We start from the raw sequence: 22285 nt of genomic DNA, 5'->3' as shown, positions 1-22285 counted from the left end.
TCATGGCTAGACAACACGACGTGGAACAACATGAAAAAAGATTACATTAAAAAATATAGTAGTCTTCTTCCTCCTTTGATTGCACCCGCCGAAGGTTGAAAACTGCACTGAACCACAACAACTAAAAGTGCCACCTGCGAACGTCCTCGCTATACCAGGTTTTGAAGACTACAATATCCACTCGCCTCTTGAAGCGAGATCTAAAAATCGCTCAAGCAGCATCGAGTGGTATCACTCCACGCGGAACAAGCTTGCAATTCACCACCACTAGCAGAGAGGGTTGGAGAAACAGGGTCAAGCCACACAACAACACAAAGGAAGATGTCATAGTCATCACACCAATAGCCAGCCAAAAGTTCTCCTTGAAAGACACACGGACAACCAAGATCTGAAGGGAACCAATGGATTTGGGGATACAAACTCTCACAGGCCCTTCGTCAGCGCCGGATCGGACGTCGTCGAGGTAGTGAGAGACCAGGGATACCTTATTCCACCATACCATCGTCACCAGTATCTGCAACTCCACTGTCTGTGGTCGCAACACCACCGACAAAGGATGCAACTTCATCGGTGAGGATTGCAGCTCCCGCCCACGATTTTGAACTTGCTCTAGTTTTGAATTTGCTCTATTTCAGTACTTCTGGCCAACAATTAATGATGACACACCCATCCATGGAAGACGCGTACGTACATGTGAAGTTGATATCATGATGCACAATAGTTGTGACGAAACCTAGTTCGTGTATCATGTTAGCATAACACGTCGGTACCTTCTATTGGGGAAAAGCGCAGGGAAGTAACAATTACATATTTTGTAAAAAGAGTATGCTAAAAAAAGTAAAAGTGAATACAAATCTTACGATGAGTTTGTTTCTAATGTTGGACTTTGTCAAAGTATGCAACAATGGCATGCATGAATGATTAGTCGATCCAGTTTTGTATTTGTTCAGAAACCACTCAATACGCTTAAACTTAATCGCATGGACAATTTTTTCTCAGTTATTAATAAACTTAACCGCTCAATTCTCCTCATAATTCGTTTTTGTGTAATATCCAGTTTACTAAAAACCACGATAATGTATATAAGCAAAATTAGTTGCAAGTTGAGGAGAACTAGTAATGAATGTCAAATTAGTACAGGTAGTAAGTAATTGTTATAGTATGCGAACATGGATGTAATAAAAAGGATAATTAAATGTTGTTATGTTTTAAAAAGCATACATAGATGAGTGACGGGATCATTGGGAAGTTGGACAGAGATGGAACTATGAGGCTTGCCAGCTAAAGTGAGGTGCATGTTCTTGTCAACAATTTGATATATTGGGTCCAATTGGTCCCAATGAAAGAGGTTCTTTGTTGTTCATTCCCGATAATTATGCCAAAAGTAAAGTCTTCTTTCGTCTAAAGCAAAGTTGTAACTTCAGTTATGCCAAATCTTGTAATGTCGACCTTGTCTAAGAAATCGTTCCTTACAGAGTAGGGGGTGACCTCAGAAAAATGAAGTGAAATAAAGATGCCCTCTTACAGAGCAATATTAAGCGATTGTTTTTACACAAGGTATGTTGGTCTATTAGTGAGATTATAGTGTTTAGAAACTATATTTGAGACAACCATACACATGAGTAATTTTGAAATGCAGTAACGTTATGTTAGAAAAGTTGATAGTTAGAAATTGGTAGATTTGATTGCATACTTGACATGAAAAAGATGTTTTATGTGCACCAACAACTAAAGTATGGGTTGTCGTGTGTGGTTTGAACTTTGTATAAAATGAGTATATATTACAAGATTTTCAATATGGCAGAACAACATAACAAGGATATTGATTAATAAGTAGTTGACAAAACAAAATTGTATGTGGGACTCATTAGAACAATTTTGTAGTCATGAGGAAATAATAAAAAACAATTGAGTGAATGTTTCATACGAATACAATTGCACATAAGTTGGATCCACAACTTGTTTAGTGAATAAGTGAGCACATAATTACTAGACTATAATGAACTACAAGCAAATCATGCATATATTGATTTAGATATTAATAATTATATGAAACTTACCGTTCTTTCTCTGCAGTTTTTTGAAAGGAAGAGAGGGAAGCAATTGTTCTTGACAAAATTTTCATCGGCGCACAAGCCTGTGAGGTCATAACAGGTTGCCCACTAGAGAATTGCGAACAGTTTCAGTACAAAGGAAACGTTCAACCTTGATTTGAACTATATTAAGCAGGATACATGGTAAGTAACCTCTGTTTCATCTGCTGCTTTCACCTTCTTCTCACCAAGGGTGAGTGGTGACGATAGCAACAGAAGAACACCGACAATAGCTGTCATAGGTGCCGATGGTTGGAGCCGGGGACTTCGGCGACCGGCGGCAGCAATATTCGGTACGAGTGAGAACAACTAGATCTAGAGGATGATGCTGAAAAGGAAGAACAAAAGGGAAAAACGGTAGGGACGAAAAAGTTGATGCATTTTGGCTCAAAAAAATTGTGGAGCAAGTGGACTTGACACCACAGAAATAAATGTCTCGTAGTTCGAAGCAACGACGTGCAGGGTGCGGCCAGAAAAAATAGAAATTAGAAATTGAAGTACCAAACGACGAAAGACGAAGACGATACTGTGGTGATAACTTTCAGATAGCAAAACTTGGTATTTACAGAAGGCAAGTTTGGACGAACAAAACTTAAAATACAAACTTAAGTTATTTGAAAAAAAATAGAAGGCAAGTTTTGTAGAACATAACTTGAGAGGACAAGATCTACAAGCCTACGAGTAACTATAAATATAATGACACAAGAATCATTGCGCTTGGAAGAATGAAAGTGTTATGTTATTTGTAATGAAAATATCTTAATGAAAGGAGTAATATGTCCAAGATGGCATAATGTCAGTACGAATATAATTGCATTGCATAAAGGGTGTATAAATTTGTGATGTGAAGAAGGATGGCATGAAATTGAGATGATACAGGTCAAGAAGGAACTGATGAATTGAAAATGGGAAGAGGAAGATAATTCGACAAAAGTAAGATGAATTGAGAAACAACAAGGTCAAATGATTGAAATGAAGAGCGCAGATGACACGAAAGAGAGCAGTAAGGAAAGGTGATACCGAAATAGATGCACCGAGAGAGAAAAAGGTGAACAATAATAATGAATGGAATAAGATTGAAAAGAGAAACTGGTTTAAGAATAAATAAAGAATTGTACAAAACAGTAAAATGGGGCTTACATACAGAACCAGGACGTAGAAGAACGGTTGGACAAAGTATTATTACAAGCTAAAAATTCATATTTTCTCGTATTGACATGGTTTAGAATTTCCAAATCCCTTTTTAAGAAACATTGGTGCAAACAACTTTTCAAATTATGGCACAGATAAAAAAATCGAAACGGAGGCAAAAGATTTGCCTCATCCATTAATTAAGTAGAAGAGAATTTCCCAGTTAATTAATGGAAAACCGGGCGAAAACCGTCACAATCCGCTGAGCGACACACATAGTATACCCCATACACTCCTCTCTAAAGAGGGCTGATAACCCACAAGTATAGAGGATTGCAACAGTTTTTGAGGGTAGAGTATTCAACCCAAATTTATTGATTCGACACAAGGAGAGCCAAAGAATATGCTCAAGTATTAGCAGCTGAGTTGTCAATTCAACCACACCTGAAAAGACTTAGGGTCTGTTTGGTTTGCAACCTAAGCTTGCCACGCCTAACCTTAGTCGTGCCACTATAGCTTAGGCGTGTGTTTGGTTTATTGCCACACTTGTGGCTTGCCACACTTGTGGCTTGCCACACTTTTCTATCCACTTGGTCCACATGTCATAGGCTTAACTTTTTGCCAAATCTTGCCACACTTGTGGTGGCCATTTTGTGAGCCACACTTTTTGTGGCAGCCACACTTTGCCTAAGCTTAGTTGTGGCAAAGTTAGCCAAGAACTAAACATGCCTTTAATAACTGCAGCAAAGTGTTTAGTAGTGAAGTAGTATGGAAGTAACGGTAACGATAGCAAAAGTAACAATAGCAGTTTTTTAGCAATTGTAACAGTGGCAACGACAAAGTAACGTAGCAAAGATCAATATGTGAAAAGCTCGTAGGCAATGGATCAATGATGGATAATTATGTCGGATGGCATTCATCATGCAACATTTATAACCCAGGGTGAAACAGAACTAGCTCCAATTCATTAATATAATGTAGGAAGGTATTCCGCATATAGTCATACGTGCTTATGGGAAAGAACTTGCATGACATCTTTTGTCCTACCCTCCCGTGGCAGCGGGTCCTAATGGAAACTAAGGGATATTAAGGCCTCCTTTCAATAGAGAACCGGACCAAAGCATTAGCACTTAGTGAATACATGAACTCCTAAAACTACGTTAATCACCGGAAAGAATCCCAATTATTGTCACCTTGGGGTATGTGGATCATAACTTGTAATAGGTGTCTACAACTTGCAAGATAGGATCAAGAACACAAATATATTCATAAAAAAATAATAGGTTCAGATCTGAAATCATGGCAATCAGGCCCTAGTGACAAGCATTAAGCATAGCAAAGTCATAGCAACATCAATCTCAGAACATAGTGGATACCTGGGATCAAACCCTAACAAAACTAACTCGATTACATGATAAATCTCATCCAACCCATCACTGTCCAGCAATCCTATGATGGAGTTACTCACGCATGGCGGTGAACATCATGAAATTGGTGATGGAGGATGGTTGATGATGATGACGGTGACGATTTCCCCTCTCCGGAGCCCTGAACGGACTCCAGATATGCCCTCCCGATGAAGAACAGGAGGCGGCGGCGGCTCTGTATCGTAAAACGCGATGAATCCTTCTCTCTGATTTTTTCTCCCGAAGTGAATATATGGAGTTGGAGTTGAAGGAAATATGCCCTAGAGGCAATAATAAAGTTGTTATTTTTATATTTCCTTATATCATGATAAATGTTTATTATTCATGTTAGAATTGTATTAACCGGAAACTTGATACATGTGTGGATACATAGACAAAACACCGTGTCCCTAGTAAGCCTCTACTAGACTAGCTCGATAATCAAAGATGGTTAAGTTTCCTAACCATAGACATGTGTTGTCATTTGATGAAAGAGATCACATCATTAGGAGAATGATGTGATGGACAAGACCCATCCATTAGCTTAGCATGTTGATCGTTCAGTTTTATTGCTATTGCTTTCTTCATGTCATATACATATTCCTTTGACTATGAGATTATTCAACTCCCGGATACCAGATGAATACCTTGTGTGCTATCAAATGTCACAATGTAACTGGGTTGGCATAGATCGAGATTAGCATTTGTCACTCCGAATATCGGAGAGGTATCTCTGGGCCCTCTCGGTAATGCACATCATGATAAGCCTTGCAAGCAATGTGACTAATGAGTTAGTTGCGGGATGATGCATTACGGAACAAGTAAAGAGACCTGTCGGTAACGAGATTGAACTAGGTATGAAGATACCGACGATCAAATCTTGGGCAAGTAACATACCGATGACAAAAGGAATAACGTATGTTGTCATTATGGTTTGACCGATAAAGATGTTCGTAGAATATGTGGGAACCAATATGAGCATCCAGGTTCCATTGTTGATTATTGACCGGAGAGGTGTCTCGATCATGTCCACATAGTTCTCGAACCCGTAGGGCCCGCACGCTTAACGTTCAATGACGATTTTGTATTATATGAGTTATGTGATTTGGTGACCGAATGTTGTTCGGAGTCCCGGATGAGATCACGGACATGACGAGGAGTCTCGAAATGGTCAAGAGTTAAAGATTCATATAAAGTACGATAGTATTCGGACACCAAAAGTGTTTCGGTGGTACCGGGTACGTATCGGGTCATCGGAAGGGGTTTCGGGCACCCCCCCCCCCCGACAAAGATACAAGCCTTATTGGGCCAAGGGCGGGACAGACCAGCCCCTAAGGGGCTGGTGCGCCCCCATATGTGCCGGCCTAAGTGGAGAAAGGAAAAGGGGAGGAGGAAAGGAAATAGAGGGAGTAGGATTCCCCCTTCCTTTCCCCTCTCCCCTCTTTCCTTCCCCCCTCCGGAGATAAGGAAAGGGGAGGCCGAATTGGAGGAGGCCCCCAAGTAGGAGTCCTCCTACTTGGGGCGCCGCATGGCTGTCATCCTCCCCATCCCACCTATATATATGTGGGGAGGGGGCGCCTAGAACACACAATAAAAAACATTGTTAGCCGTGTGCGGCGCCCCCCTCCACAGTTTACGCCTCCGGTCATATTCACGTAGTGCTTAGGCGAAGCCCTGCACGGATCACTTCACCATCACCATCACCACGCCGTCGTGCTGACGGAGCTCTCGCTTGACACTTTGCTGGATCAAGAGTTCGAGGGACGTCATCGAGCTAAACATGTGCAGAACTCGGAGGTGCTGTACATTCGGTGCTTGATCGGTCGGAACAAGCAGAAGTTCGACTACATCAACCGCGTTGTAAAACGCTTCCGCTTTCGGTCTACGAGGGTACGTGGACACACTCTCCCCCTCTTGTTGCTATGCACCTCCTAGATAGATCTTGCGTGAGCGTAGGAAATCTTTTGAAATTGCATGCTACGTTCCCCAATAGTGGTATCAGAGCCAGGTTTATGCATAGATGATATCACTACAAAAAAATACACTTCCGTGATGATACGTGTTTGTCACAGTAGGTCGCTTTTTTGTCATGCATGTACATCCATGACAAATTTATGACAGAATCAAGATAGTCATACCTGTGCTGTCGTAGAAGTGTTCCAGGACATTACCAAAATTATCATCACGGAAGTATCCACTTCCATGATGATAAATCACGTGTCACAGAAGTGCTTTCGTCAAGGGTGACCTACACGTGGCATCCACCGTAACGGAACGCCGTTAAGCTATCGGGTCGGGTTTTGGATCCGATAACCCGTTAACAGCCCCGACCAATGGGGATTTTCCACGTGTAAAATCATCATTGGCTAGAGGAAACACGTGTCGGCTCATCATTGGGACAGATGTCCTCCACTCACTGGACAGAAGGCGCCTATGATACGTCGACATGTGGTACGGCCCAACAAGTTTAAATGGGCCGGCCCAACTAAAGGACCACAAGATTTTGCGGACCATAATGGGCCGGCCCAGCTAAAGGCCCACGAGATTTTGCGGACCATAATGGGCTGGCCTAGCTAAAGGCCCACAAGATTCCGCGGGCCGTAATGGGCCGACCCAGGTAAAGGCCCACAGGATTTTCGTGTGCCATAATAGGCCGGCCCAAGTAAAGGCCCACGGTGACTCTAGCCCATAATGAACAGTAATTTTCTTTATACCCGTTAACGGCCCGTGATTTACATGGGCTGTTTCCAGCCTGTGTTAGCTTTCGGCCTATTGACGGTCCATACGTTCTTGGGCTCCTTTTCGGCCCTCGATTACTTCCGGCCCGTTACTGGCCTGTTCCCCTAATGGGCCAAATTCGGCCCATGGCAAGAGTCATCCCGTTACCGGCATGTTCCACTAATGGGACAAATTTGGCCCATGGCAAGAGTCGGCCCGTTACTGGCCTGTTATCCTAATGGGCCAAATTCGGCCCATGGCAAGAGTCGGCCTGTTTCTGGCCTGTTAACCCGTTGCGCCGTTTCCAGCCCGTCCTATATTCTGGCCCATTAACGACCCATTATGCCTGTGACAGAATTAAGCCCCTGCTGTCCTACGGCCTATTAACGGCCTGTTACCATGCTGGGCCGATACCAATTACGCCCGATTATGGCCCATGTAGACCCATTTATCCGACGGCCCGGGGCCCACCGATTACAGGCCCATTTATCGACGGCCCGTAGGAGACCCATGGATCCTACGGCCCGTATATGGCCCATGGTAGTTGCGGCCACTAGCAAACCAGGGAAAAAGAAGACTAGGAAATAAATAAGGCCGAAACTAACGCTAGGCTATTAAGGCGATTGAACAGATTACATCCACTCGGCATCAAAGATCGCCACCAGTGCAAATATAGGGAACACCCTACACTATACAAAAATGGCTTGCTGTTTTCTTCAGGCAGTGGCTGCACGTTAAGAATAAATTTTGTATGGCACCAAAACAAATTACAACTATATAACAAAAGGAAGGTTGGCATAAAACTTAAACAGTCTAGCAGATAAATGCACCACCAGAAGTTCAGAAGCTCAGTTCATTTGACCCGACTGTTACGTTTTCATGCTGTATTGTCCGATGGAGCACTGTCGATGTCAAAACCGGCGGATCTCGGGTAGTGGGTCCCAAACTGTGTGTCTAGGCTGGATGGTAACAGGAGGCAGGGAACACGATGTTTTACCCAGGTTCGGGCCCTCTTGATGGAGGTAAAACCCTACGTCCTGCTTTGCTTTATATTGATGATATGGGTAGTACAAGAGTAGATCTACCACGAGATCAAGGACGCTAAACCCTAGAAGCTAGCCTATGGTATGATTGTTGTATATGGAGTTGATTGCCTACGGACTACAACCCTCCGGTTTATATAGACACCGGATAGGGTTAGGGTTACATGGAGTCGGTTACAATGGTAGGAGATCTTGAATATCCGCATCGCCAAGCTTGCCTTCCACACCAAGGAAAGTCCCATCCGGACACGGGACGAAGTCTTCAATCTTGTATCTTCATAGTCCAGGAGTCCGGCTGAAGGTATAGTCCGGCTACCCGAACACCCCCTAATCCAGGACTCCCTCAGTAGCCCCTGAACCAAGCTTCAATGGCGACGAGTCCGGCGTGCAAATTGTCTTCGGCATTGCAAGGCGGGTTCCTCCTCCAAGTCCTTCATAGAAGATTGTAAACACCAAGAGTAGTGTCCGGCTCTGCAAAATAAGCTTCCACATATTGCCATAGAGAGAATGATATAAACACAAATCAAATCTGCTGACGTATTCTGCAGTGCGTCATCACACTACGGCCAAGTCCTTTACTCGAATCGTTTTTACTTTTCCACCTCAGCATGTTTTGCGAGGCGGTTTGCTTGGCACGTCTTGTCAAAGCAGAGATCGTGTACCCCCCTTACGGGATTCTCATCAATACGGACGTGGGTAACCCAACCGCGCCATTTATCACGGCGCTTGGAAGGCAAGCAAGTTTTACTAGGCTGGTGGGGACGCACAACCGCATCCGCCCATATAAGGGGATAAGGATCCACCTTTTTACCTACGCCTTCTTCCTCCTTTGCCAATCCATCTCCTGCGCACCCGAGCTCTAGCGCCCAAGCCTGCACTTCCCACCTCAACCTTCTCCAGCAATGTCCGGAGCGGGAGGCAAGTGGATGGTCTCCTCCGTCACGGAGGGTAAAGTCAAGAAGCTAAGGAAGGCCGGATACCTGTCCAAGGACATTGCGCACCGGCTTCCCGAACAGGGGCAGCTTCTCCCCACCCAAGGCCCCATGCGAGGGTAGTATTTCTCCCCCACTTCCTCCGCGGACTGGGTTTTCCACTCCACCCATTTGTCGGGGGCTCATGTTCTACTATGGCCTGGATTTCCACGATCTGGCTCCGAACTTCATCCTCAACATCTCGGCGTTTATCGTCGTGTGCGAGGCTTTTCTCCGCGTCCGCCCTCATTTCGGCCTCTGGCTCAAGACTTTCAACGTCAAGCCCAAGATGGTGCGCGGCAACCAGGCGGAGTGCGGAGGCGCCATGGCGGGCAACATGGCCAACGTCCTATGGTTCGAGGGCTCTTTCATGGAGACCCTAAAGGGATGGCAGTCCGGGTGGTTTTATATCACCGAGCCGCGCGATCCGAAATGGACCGCGGCCCCCGAGTTCCGATCCGGACCCCCCACGCGGCTTATGTCCTGGAAAGAGACGGGCCTGTCGTGGGGTGACGAAAAAGAGGTGACCGGATTGCAAACATGCATCCAGTCCCTGGTGAACAAGCCAATCCGGCTTGTTAACGTAATCCAGGTTATGCTCGTCCGCCGGATCCTCCCGTGCCAACAACGGGATTTTAATCTGTGGGAGTTCGACCCGGCGCAGCACCAAACCCTTAGCAGGCTCTTCGACACGACATACGAAGATGCCTGGAAGGTGCTATTCAAGGGCGCCGAGGCTCCCGCATCCGCTTCCGAGGACCGCGGATACAGCTCGCAGCGTCACGCTAGCGAGGTAAGCTATCTTCACCTTTTACAAGATGTTAAGCTTTTTTCATAGTTTGACTCTATGCGGGATCTAAACTCCCTTACCTTTGACAGGCTTGGCGAGCGATATCCGGACCGATTAACTGTCCGGCTCTGCTGCTCGAAGACCCAGCCCCAGCTCTACTAGTGAAGCTGCTGGTTCCGGCGCCTTATGTGGTGCTGGAGAAGAAGGCCAAGAAGAAGAAGACCACGGGGACTCGAAAGAGTGCCCGCAACGTGGTGGTGTCGGACTCGTCATCTGACGAGTCCGAGACGCCCTCTTCCCGTGAAAACGAGGAGGAGGAAGAAGAAAACTCCCCTCCCCCAGCGGAGGGAGGAGAGAAGAGGAAGGCCGCCCCAACGGGGGAGGCCGAGGGGTCTAGGAAAAGGAAGATCCCTCCGCCGGACTACTCCCCCAACGCCGTAGAGGGCGGAGAGGAGTGGCCAAATAGGGCCAAGCGTCTAGCGAAATCATAAGTTCGGATATCAGAGCAACTCATGATGTTGCTTTGTTGCACAGCTTTCCCTAATGTCGAACGTAATTATGCAGCCCGCCCCGGGCCGATTTCAACGAATCGTCGGGCGGCTCCCTGGACTCATCGGACGTGAACTCAGTTCCGCCCGCTGGCTCCCCCCGCACTGCAGACGACGCCGAAGTGGCGTCGCGACAAGCTCCGGGGCAGGAGGAGGTGGTCCCGGAGGAGCCGCAAGGCAACCTCCCGGACTCCAGGAGTGAAGGGGATAAGGCCCCCCAGGGCTCCAAGTCCGGCTTTGTGCCGGACACCGCGCCGGAATCTTCCACAGTTCCGGACCGTGGTAGGCGAACTCCTTCCAAGAGGAGCAAGCCTTCTGAGCCGGCGGCCTCCGTCCAACCGGAGGTGCCGGACAATCTGCTGGAGGTGCTCAACGGCGCCTCCATCGACGAGGGGCACCGTACTATTATGAGTACGGTGATCCAGAAGGTTCAGTCCGTCAAGAGCGGACTGACTGAAGCTTGCGCTAGCCTTCTAACAGGCTTCGAGGTAAGTAAAAATATGTAAAAATATTAGCGCATAGACAGTAGCCCCTGATGCTCTGTTTGGCGTTCGGAAAGAAAAGCCGAATAGAGGATCTATTAAATATCGCAGGAGTCTAACAAAAAAGAGTCAATATGCGTATGCAGGCTTCGCTGCTATCCACCGCCGCACTGACTGCGGAGGTGGGTGTCCTGAAGCAGGACCTCGAGCGGACCGAGCGAGAGCTCGGCCTTGCCAAGCGGCGGCTCGAGGAGAGATAAGGTAAGAAATACCTTACAGAAAAAGTGCCTATAAAAAGGCGTGATTGCAAAAAAACAACAGGATTGTACTGCTTATTGTAGGGGCCACGACTGAGGTGGCGACCCTTAAGCAGGCGCTTTCTGAGGCCGAAAAGAAAACGGCCGCGGAGCGCACCGAGCGAGACAGACTTGGGGCTCAGGTCGGCGAGGTGCAGCAAGAGCTTCAGGCTCTCATGAAAAAACATGAGAGTTTGGAGCTTGAGTCAAAGGCGCAAGCATCCGAGCTCGCTACAGCCCTTGAGACTGCCAAGTCTGCCAAGGCCGAAGCCCAAAAGGCCCTCCAAGAATTGGAGGAGATGAGGAAGATAGCAGCGGGTAAGGCATTCTTCATGCAAAGCAGGGATATAAAAGTAAACTACTTGTTACTTACCCAAATCCGGAGCTCTCCAGGGGCATTCGTAGATCTTCCCCGCAGCGTATCCGACGCCGCCGCATTCTACCGAGCTGAAGAGGGCAGCTCGACGGAGAAGGTGTTCTGGTCTCAGTATTCTGAGGCCGGACACCCTGTGCCTTTGAGCGACCAGCTGAAACAGCTGGTCGAGCTCCACAAGGCGGCCGAACAGGCCATGAAGGGCTTCATAGTTCGGCTGTGGCCCGGAGAGGCCCTACCTGGGAGCTATTTCGGGCTGGTGCGGCGGCTGGTGGAGGCCTGTCCGAGGCTCGAGGTCATCAAGCGCTCCGTCTGCATCGAAGGTGCCCGTCGGGCCCTTGCCCGTGCAAAGGTGCACTGGGGTAAGCTGGACGGTGAGAAGCTTGTGAAGGACGGGCCGCCGCCGGGGAAGGAGCATCGCAAGCCCGAGAACTACTACCAGGATGTTCTTGCAGGTGCCCGCCTTGTGGCGGATGAATGTACCAAGGATGTGATTTTTGAATGAACTCGCTCATGTTTATCCTGTGCGCTGAAAACTTGTTCATATGCGCTAAGCAATGCTTATAGAATTTAAAATATAACTTTCTGTGCGGCCCTTTATCAAAAAATTGAGAGATGGCCAGTCGTCGGCTTCTGCCCCCATGCCACTAGTGCTGGGGTGTTCGGGATAAACCTGAGCGCTCTTTTTCCCATAGTTGGGTCCTTCGAGGGAGGTGCTCAACACAATGAACCAGGCAATCAGACTATAATGCTTGAACACTCTCACTTAGCCATAGAACTCTATAATTTTAAATTTTGGCGAAGCCCCTAGTTCGGAAGACCGAGTTCGGGGCGCTATCCACGCCTTGGCCGGACAAAGCCAGCTCCTCGCTCGAAGCGGCATAAGTCTTTAGGGACTCGAAAAACCTCTCGAACAGCGACCGGTCTCTCGCCTCATCATGACAGTCAGTTTTAGCTTTCTCCATTGAGGTGCTTAACCCAGCTGAACCGTGGCACAATCGCAGTGGTTCTCCTAGTGCTACCTTAGCCGATAGAGCGGAACGTAAGGCACCAAAACATAGGACCCAGGCAAACCCAACTATTGACCCAAATCATGATTCGGAGCCGATGCATATAGTGCTATAAGTTCGGGGTGCCGCACTTGTGAAAGTGTACGGACTTCTCACACCATTATGAGGGGTACTGAAGCCCCTGGCGTGTTTGTCGTACCATGGTGTACGGGTGCAATCATGTCATTTAATAAACATAAATGTGAAAAGAAGATAATGCAAAAAATAGACAAGAAGCTAAGCATTGTTTATAGAGAGGCTATTTATCAAAGCCGAACGATGCAAATAGTGGGGTAAGCAAAAGATATTGGACTATTCAGTATGTCCTGACCAGGGGCAGGCCGCGGAATTGTATTTAAAACAGGTATACCGCTCGTAACAGAGACCACCTGGGAGTTCCATAATGCGGCATGGCTTGTCTGCCTCCCTGGATCTTGCATCGTTTGTGCGGCAGTCGTATTGCCGAACAGGTCATCCGAAGTATGGAGTCCTGAAAGTAAGAAAAAATTAAAAAAGGAATCCGCCAGCCCCTAGTACGTTTTAAGCCGTATTTTGGGCGTGCCATTATTGTGCCCCTTCCCCTATGCCCATGGTATTTCAAGGGCGTAGTTATGTACGCGAGGTACTGGTTTCGCTATGTCGCGAAAGCTGGGGTTGGGGCCGCATTGCTACGCTTGCTCAGAGTGTGCCAGGCGGTCCTGCTGTGGGTTACTCCGGGCGCGCTTGGCAGTGTCTGGCTTTTTAATGGCCGGACTAGAGAATTGCCTGAGAAGGCTACTTTGTACCTCCGCTGCGAGAGCCGCCGTATGCTCCTCCGTACGGAGGGAGCGTTCGGTGTTTCCGTTGACCTTAATTACTCCTCGAGGGCCTGGCATCTTGAGCTTGAGATATGCGTAGTGCGGCACCGCATTGAACTTTGCGAATGCGGTTTGTCCGAGCAGGGCGTGATAGCCACTGCGAAATGGGACTATATCGAAGATTAACTCTTCGCTTCGAAAATTGTCCGGGGATCCGAAGACCACGTCAAGTGTTACTGAGCCTGTACAATTGGCTTCTACACCTGGTGTAATGCCTTTAAAGGTCGTTCTTGTGGGCTTAATCCTTGAGGGATCTATGCCCATTTTCCGCACTATATCCTGATAAAGCAGGTTCAGGCTACTGCCGCCGTCCATGAGGACTCTTGTGAGATGAAATCCGTCGATGATTGGGTCGAGAACCAATGCGGCGAAGCCACCATGACGGATGCTAGTGGGATGGTCCCTTCGATCAAAAGTGATCGGGCAGGAGGACCATGGGTTGAACTTTGGGGCGACTGGCTCCATCACGTATACGTCCCGTAGCGCACGCTTCTGCTCCCGCTTGGGAATGTGGGTTGCGCATATCATGTTCACCGTCTGCACTTGTGGGGGAAAGCCCTTCTGTCCATTGTTGTTCGGTGGCTTGGGCTCCTCGTCGTCGCTGTGCAGCCCCTTATCTCTGTTTTCGGCCCTTAACTTGCCTGCCTGCTTGAACACCCAACAATCCCTGTTAGTGTGATTGGCTGGCCTTTCGGGGGTGCCATGTATCTGGCACAAGCGATCGAGTATTCGGTCCAAACTAGACGGGCCCTGAGTATTCTTTTTGAATGGCTTTTTCCGCTGACCGGATTTATAGCCTTTGAATCCGGCATTGACTGTCGTGTCTTCATTGCTGTCGCTATTAACGCGGCGTTTTTGCTTATTCTGACGTGTCCTGCCACTTTCGTCCTTGGTATCTGAATTACCAGGGTTCTTTGATAAGTTGTTACTGCGAGCTAGCCAGCTGTCTTCTCCCACGCAAAAGCGGGTCATGAGTGTCATGAGGGCTGCCATGGATTTTGGCTTTTCCTGTCCCAGGTGTCGGGCAAGGCACTCGTTGCGGATGTTATGCTTGAAGGCTGCTAGGGCCTCTGCGTCCAGACAGTCGACTATCTGGTTTTTCTTTGTTAGGAACCGTGTCCAGAATTGTCTGGCCGATTCCTCTGGCTGCTGGATTATGTGGCTTAAGTCGTCGGCATCCGGCGGTCGCACGTAAGTGCCCTGGAAGTTGTCGAGGAATGCGGCTTCCAGGTCCTCCCAAGAACCGATTGAGTCTGCTGGCAAGCTGTTAAGCCAATGCCAGGCCGGTCCTTTAAGTTTGAGCGGGAGGTATTTGATGGCGTGTAGATCATCGCCGCGTGCCATGTGGATGTGAAGGAGATAATCCTCGATCCATACCGCCGGATCTGTTGTGCCATCGTATGATTCGATGTTTACGGGTTTGAAACCCTCTGGGATTTTATGATCCATTACTTCATTCGTGAAGCATAGCGGGTGTGCGGCGCCTCTGTACTGGGCTATATCACGACGCAGCTCGGAAGAGCTATGTCTGTTGTGTTTGGCTCGGCCGGATTTGTTGTATCCGGAGTGAAGATCATTGTCACATGCTGTTGGGCGCCTGCGCGATCCGTAGATCGATCTTGTTTGTCTTGCCTTATCCTCCAGTATGTCTCGCAGGTCGGGCGCATTTTCCCGCGCCTTAGTTGAGCGGCGTTGGGGCATGGCTTGGGTGGAGGGTCGAGAGGCCTCTCTGTCGCGGCCGTGAGGTGGCCGGTCTGCCATGTCATGCTCTGGTGATGTAGGTGCTTCCTCCTCTGATCGGGGTAGCGGCCTGCGCTTCGGGTAACTCTTGGAGGGGCGTTCGAGTTCATACTCTTTGGCCGCAAGGACTTCAGTCCATCTGTCAGCTAGCAAATCTTGGGCAGCTCTAAGCTGTTGCTGCTTTTTCTTGAGGCTGCTTGCCGTGGCTAAAAGCCTGCGTTTAAAACGCTCTTGTTCGGCGGGGTCTGATGGTATGACGAATTCTTCGTCATCGAGTCTTGCCTCGTCTTCGGAGGGAGGCGTATAGTTATCATCCTCGACCTCTTGGTCTGCCGTTCTCTCATGAGGGCTGGCTTTTCCATCTTCCTACGCCGAATCTTGCTGAGGTGGGTGTTCTTCGGTGCTATCCGGGGTAGTATTATCTCCCGTGCCGGAATCACCGTTTTTGCTTTGGCGGGATTTAGAGTGGCGCCGCTGATGCCGACGCTTTGGCTGTTTCTTGGGGGCGTCATCCCCCACTGTTCCATCGCCATCTCCATCTTTTGGAGTATCCACCATATATATGTCATACGACGAGGTGGCCTTCCAGCGCCCTACAGGTGCTGGTTCCTATTCGTCTCCTACATCATCGTCCATGCCGTCGATGTCTTCGGAGCTGAAGTCAAGCATGTCGGTTAGATCATCAACAGTGGCTACAAAGTGGGTGGTGGGTGGGCTTTGAATTTTCTCATCGTCTGTATCCCACCCTCGCTGACCGTAATCCGGCCAGGGCTCTCTTGATAAAGAGAGAGACTTAAGAGAATTCGGGATGTCGCCAAAAGGCGAATGCTGAAAGATGTCTGCGGTGGTGAACTCCTTTATCGGCACCCAATCGGATTCGATTGGCAGGGGCACGGGGGGTTCGGAGTCCGGGGAGGAGTCTGGATCCTTGGAGTCACGGGTCATGCAGAGTGCGGGGCTAGCGTTCGACTCGATCGCTTTCGGGATCGCAGCCCCCGAGGTGACGTCCAACCACTCATCCTCGATTGGCGCAATAGGCTCCGAGTTAGGGGTCGGAACCGATGCGTGTGCGGCCTCCAGGACACTGTCCGGGGACAGAGCTAGATCATGCCCCTTGAGGTAGTGTGGCACGCTTGGCCGTGGCTCGAGCCCGTCGAAGATCAAGTCTCCACGGATGTCAGCCGTGTAGTTTAAGCTTCCAAACCTGACTTGATGGCTAGGGGCGTAGCTTCCGATCTGCTCCAGGTGGCCGAGCGAATTGGCCCGCAGAGCAAAGCCGCCGAAGACGAAGATCTGTCCGGGGAGCAAAGTCTCACCCTGGACCGCATCGTTGTTGATGATCAAAGGAGCCATCAGGCCTAAAGGCGACGACACAGAGGAACTCTCATTGAAAGCACCAATGTCGGTGTCAAAACCGGCGGATCTCGGGTAGTGGGTCCCGAACTGTGCGTCTAGGCCGGATGGTAACAGGAGGCAGGGAACATGATGTTTTACCCAGGTTCGGGCCCTCTTGATGGAGGTAAAACCCTACGTCCTGCTTGATTAATATTGATGATATGGGTAGTACAAGAGTAGATCTACCACGAGATCAAGGAGGCTAAACCCTAGAAGCTAGCCTATGGTATGATTGTTGTATATGGAGTTGATTGCCTACGGACTACAACCCTCCGGTTTTATATAGACACCGGATAGGGTTAGGGTTACATGGAGTCGGTTACAATGGTAGGAGATCTTGAATATCCGCATCGCCAAGATTGCCTTCCACGCCAAGGAAAGTCCCATCCGGACACGGGACGAAGTCTTCAATCTTGTATCTTCATAGTCCAGGAGTCCGGCTGAAGGTATAGTCCGGCTACCCGAACACCCCCTAATCCAGGACTCCCTCAAGCACCATAACCCTTGCCGTCATTTCTCCTAGGCTCCTGAACAACATAGCAAATGTCTGATAGTCTGGTTTCAAAACCATGCATATCTTGATGACATTGAGCAATGTTTCTCCTTGTTTCACAAAGGGTCTCTGTTAGGGAATGGACTTGTGTCTGGAGCGCAGATACAACATTGCTTTGAGCTTGCATATCTTGATCATGAGGCAGTTTGGACGATATTGCCTTAACAACCAACCCAGTATTACGTAGGAACGTGCTTTTGGCACTGTTAGTGGAGAGGTACTGACCCACTGCAGCAAGAGCTGACATTGCGGTTATAGTTGCCTCGCCACCTTCAGAAGGTGGCGGTTCCACCATTTTTTCCATAGCTCGCTGAAAAGTTGAGGTTTTACATTTGTAGTACCAGAACAGAAGATATTAAGGAGGCAACAAAACCATACAAAATAGCTTTGGTCTATATACAGAACTTATTCTGGTGAACCCATGTAAAATATTAGTTGTATTTTATTGCAAAGTACATAATAAAACCAGGTTCCAAACATATGACCATGTACCATCGCTAATGTATTGTCTATTTCTTCACATTGTATTGAGGGCTAAGGATAAAGAGACAAAGTTTATAATACGGTAAGCATAGTATGACGTCATTCATATCACAAAACAACTGAGAGCAGACAAATAGGCAATTGTAACGTTGTGTGGGAAAGTCCAGCACGGAACTAGATTACGGGTCAAGATCAAAGGAACATCACTCCTCTCTTTTAAACCTTGTAAGGTGCAATGGTACGCTAGGACAATTGTGTATAAAATTGAAAAGAGTAATAGACATTGGCTGCAAACCATGCAGTTTAAGGCACAAGTCAGAGTAAGTAGTAGTTAAAAGGCATGAGGATTAAGGACTTACAACAGCGGCTTTGACTGGTGTAGTCATGCCCTTCTTCTTGATGGTGTGACAGTTCTTGAAAATTTCCACAACATTTGGTTCAGGTACTTTTTGGTCCTTGCGGGCTTTCCTCTGCATTTGGAACAAGTCAATATAGATATGATAATATGGTACAACGAAAAGAGTGAAACAACATCTAATTACAAGAGCCTCGCAGTGTGCAATATAGCTATGAGATCCTGTCGTCTGTTGGAATTTCACTTTCGTACGGTTGGCCTTGTTCTTTGAACAGTTCACCTACAAGAAGATAGATTTGTGTGGCACATGCGTAAATAGGACATCAACATGTTATCTGATGACATATATATAATGTACCTGATACTTCGGATCGGACCAGTGTTTAACGAGGCCTCTCCAGTCTTCATCAGATATATTTTCCACTGGAGATGTTTGGGCAAGTTCACTGTTAGCCTTGCCTTCAAAGTGAGTTTTCCTCAAGTTCTACCGATACTGTCGCAGAGCAGACTTGAAAACATGGGTGCAAGCTTGTCTGGTTGCATCATCTTGGCTATCCAACTTGAACCTCATCTGTTGAAAATTATGGGAGTCTCATTATCAGCAACCTAGAAAGTATTGGACAGAGCAAGACGATATTACTAGTTTCCATACATAACCATACTTACAGATAAATGGTCGAGAAAGATGTTGAACTGGGTTTCGTCTTTGTCATTCCTGTAATGAATCCATGTTGGGAGGATACGTTCATGACACCTAACAGCAACCGCTGCCTCTGATACTAACTTGGCTGACTCTGTAGCATCACATGGCCTTTTTAAACCTGCCTCAAAACGGATCTCCATTCTTCCTCCTCTAGATTTAGTTAACCTATCGAGCATTATCCCTGATGTTTGTTTCCTCTTGCGCCTAGGTGCTAGTCCAACAACAAACATAGGAAGTGTTAGTGTACATCAAACTGTGAGACTACATATAAAGAAGCATGCAACTGTAACTTGACTCCAGCAACTACCTTCTTGTTGTTGAAGCTCACAAGGTTCATCTGATATTGCCAACTCGTCTTGTGTCAAGAGTGCTTGGGAAGTAGTGTCAGGTGGCAAGGGAGCTTGGGAACATGCTGCTAGCTCAGTTGACGCATGAGTACGTCGTGCAGCTGGTAGTACTGTGGTAGGTGTTGCAAGAACTAGGGCTGTCTCTGCTTGTTTGGTGGCAGCTATTTGTTTCCGTTTGTCTTTTTTTGCAACTCGTGTAGCATGGGATGCTGTGCTTGTAGAATTTTCTGCTGGACTTTGACCTTCTATTGCACCATCAGTACCAGCAAAATCTGCAGGATTCATCCACTTCTCATTCCCTGCCATTCTGTGTTTCTTCCTCTTTCTCTGTGCCATGTTAAGTCAAGCCGACAAGAAAAATGAATAACAATTTAGTTCTTCAGAACAAATTGATGCATGATGCAGACGAACTGAACTTTGATGTTAGACAACCACATGATAGGAGGATGTAATATGTATGAAAAACAGGACGGAAGAGATAACCAGAACTATGATGTGTAAACTAAGAAGAAGACATTTCACCAAATTAGAAGCAATGCAATGGAAGGTAGACACCATATGAAAGATGCTAAAAATATCGCTCTGCCAAGTTAATAGTATCTCATCATAAATGGCGTTTAAACAAATGTGAAGCAATACAAGAAATAAATCATATGCAAGATGCAAACAACATCACACTACCATGCTAGAGGTCTCTCGTCATTAGTGCCATTGCATATTCACAGCATTGCATATTCACAGCTTATGATGTGTAAACTAAGGAGAAGGCATTTCAACAAATTAGAAGCAATGAAAGCTAGACACCATATGAAAGATGCAACGAATATCACTCTACCAAGTTAAAACTGTCTCGTCATAAGTGCCATTTCAACAAATTAGTAGTACAAGCTAGAAAAGAATGTGAGATGTAACCTATATCACACTCCGAAGTCAAACGTGTCTTATGATAAGTGATTGTTGCAGGTTACACAACAGTAGTAATATGATGTAAGAACATGGTGTGATAGACAGATATTGTATGTTCTAGAAACAGGAACACGTGTCTTACTCAAGTATAATGTGTAAAGTAAGCAGATGGAATTCAACAAAATTAGAAGCAATACAAGCTAGACATCACACATAACATGCAACCACATATAACAGTGCCAAGTTAGAGGGAGCACCGGTGATGCTGCACTAGGGGAGACGTGCTCATCATAAACACAACTTTGTTGAGTGTCTATGCATGTGTTGTCTTGGAAATCATCTTGGGGGTGTGGAGGAGTAGAAACTATAGAGGCCCTCCGTTCGGAAGGAGCACCTTTATCCGCTGCCTTGCTAACTTCCTTCCGCTTTATTGATTTTGAATTGTCAAGTAAAACCAACAAGAAAAAGCAATAAAATTCTCTCTTCAGAACTCATTCATGCATGATACTGACAATCACTACTTTGATGTAAGGGAAACACATGATACCAGGATGGAATATGTACGAAAAACATGACGGCATGGCATGTTCACAACTGTTTGTGTAAACTAAGCAGAAACCATTCCAGCAAATAAGAAGCAATGCAAGCTAGACACCACATGAAAGATGCAACCAATATGACTCTGCCAAGTTAAAAGCGTCCCATCATAAATGGAATTTCAACAAATTAGAAGCAGTGCATGCTATAAATCATATGAAAGATGCAACTAATATTGCATTGCATATACTAAAGGTGTCTCATCATGTTGATTGATGCGGGATACAAAAAAACAATAGTTTTATGTAAGGACATGCTTAATAGACAGATGTACTATGTACTAAATACAGGAAGGCATGTCACATTAACAGGTATAATGTATAAGCTAAGCAGACTAGCACATGCAGTTTAACCAGATTGGAAGAATTACAATCTAGACACCATATGCAACATGCAACCACATATCATGCTGCCAAGTTAGAGCAAGCACCTGCAATGCTAGTGTAGGGGAAATGATGTAATCAACTACAGAGCTACGTTCACTATCTTCATCTAGCATTTCTGTTTCTTGAGAATCATGTCGGGAGGCTGACGCTGCATTCTTTAAATGAGGGGTAGTCCCCTTGCCTGCCTGCCTCGTCATAAGTGATTGATGAGGGATACACAAGAACATTAGTTTGATGTAAGAACATGGTTAATACACAGACGTACTAATATGTACCAAAAACAGAAAGGCATGTCATATTCAAAGGTATAATGTGTAAGCTAAGCAGATGCAATTTAACCAAATTGGAAGCAATACAAGCTAGACATCTGGCTGGAGTGGTGAGCATGATCATCTAGGACCTGAGAGCCTGGTGGGAGGCGGGCTGCTTCGCCACCATTGCAGCTTTTTAGTTGGCTTCCAGGTGATGCCTATCTTTGCTGGGCTTGTCGCTGGCTCGGCCAGTGCCCTGACTAGCTATTTGTCTTCTGGTGCTCACGGGATGGTGGTTCATGTAAAAAAATATCTTTCCTTATCTTACCGACTTCGGCCTTTCGAATACAAGCTAGACACCACATGGAACATGCAACCACATATGACACCGCGAAGTTAAAGCAAGCACCTGGGATGGTGGTTCATTGCGAGCGAGGTCATCAACTCCATAGCTATGTTTACCGTCTCCATCTGCTGACACTGCACCCATTATAGCGCTGAAACGTGTCTTGCCTACCCGCACACCAAACTGGAGCGACTTCTCTCTTTTCTTTTTGGCTTCTCTCATGGCAGCAGAGTCTGAAATACCCTTGCATAAAAACACAACAGTGAGAGTAAGGGTGAAGTGTGTGCAGAACTAGTGCACTGTAAAAGTAGCAGATAGCAGGTGGCTGAAAAATAAATGACAGGAGACATATGATAGCTCTACAACATTGCATGGCAAACAAAATTAGATTCTACTCTGTATGATTTTGTAATATATGAGCACAGGAAATGCAGGTACTCCTCCAGCACACCACCACATGTGGTCA

Source organism: Triticum dicoccoides, chromosome 1A, assembly GCF_002162155.2.
Source record: "Triticum dicoccoides isolate Atlit2015 ecotype Zavitan chromosome 1A, WEW_v2.0, whole genome shotgun sequence".
Taxonomy (NCBI): Eukaryota; Viridiplantae; Streptophyta; class Magnoliopsida; order Poales; family Poaceae; genus Triticum; species Triticum dicoccoides.
This window is presented reverse-complemented; position numbering follows the sequence as displayed.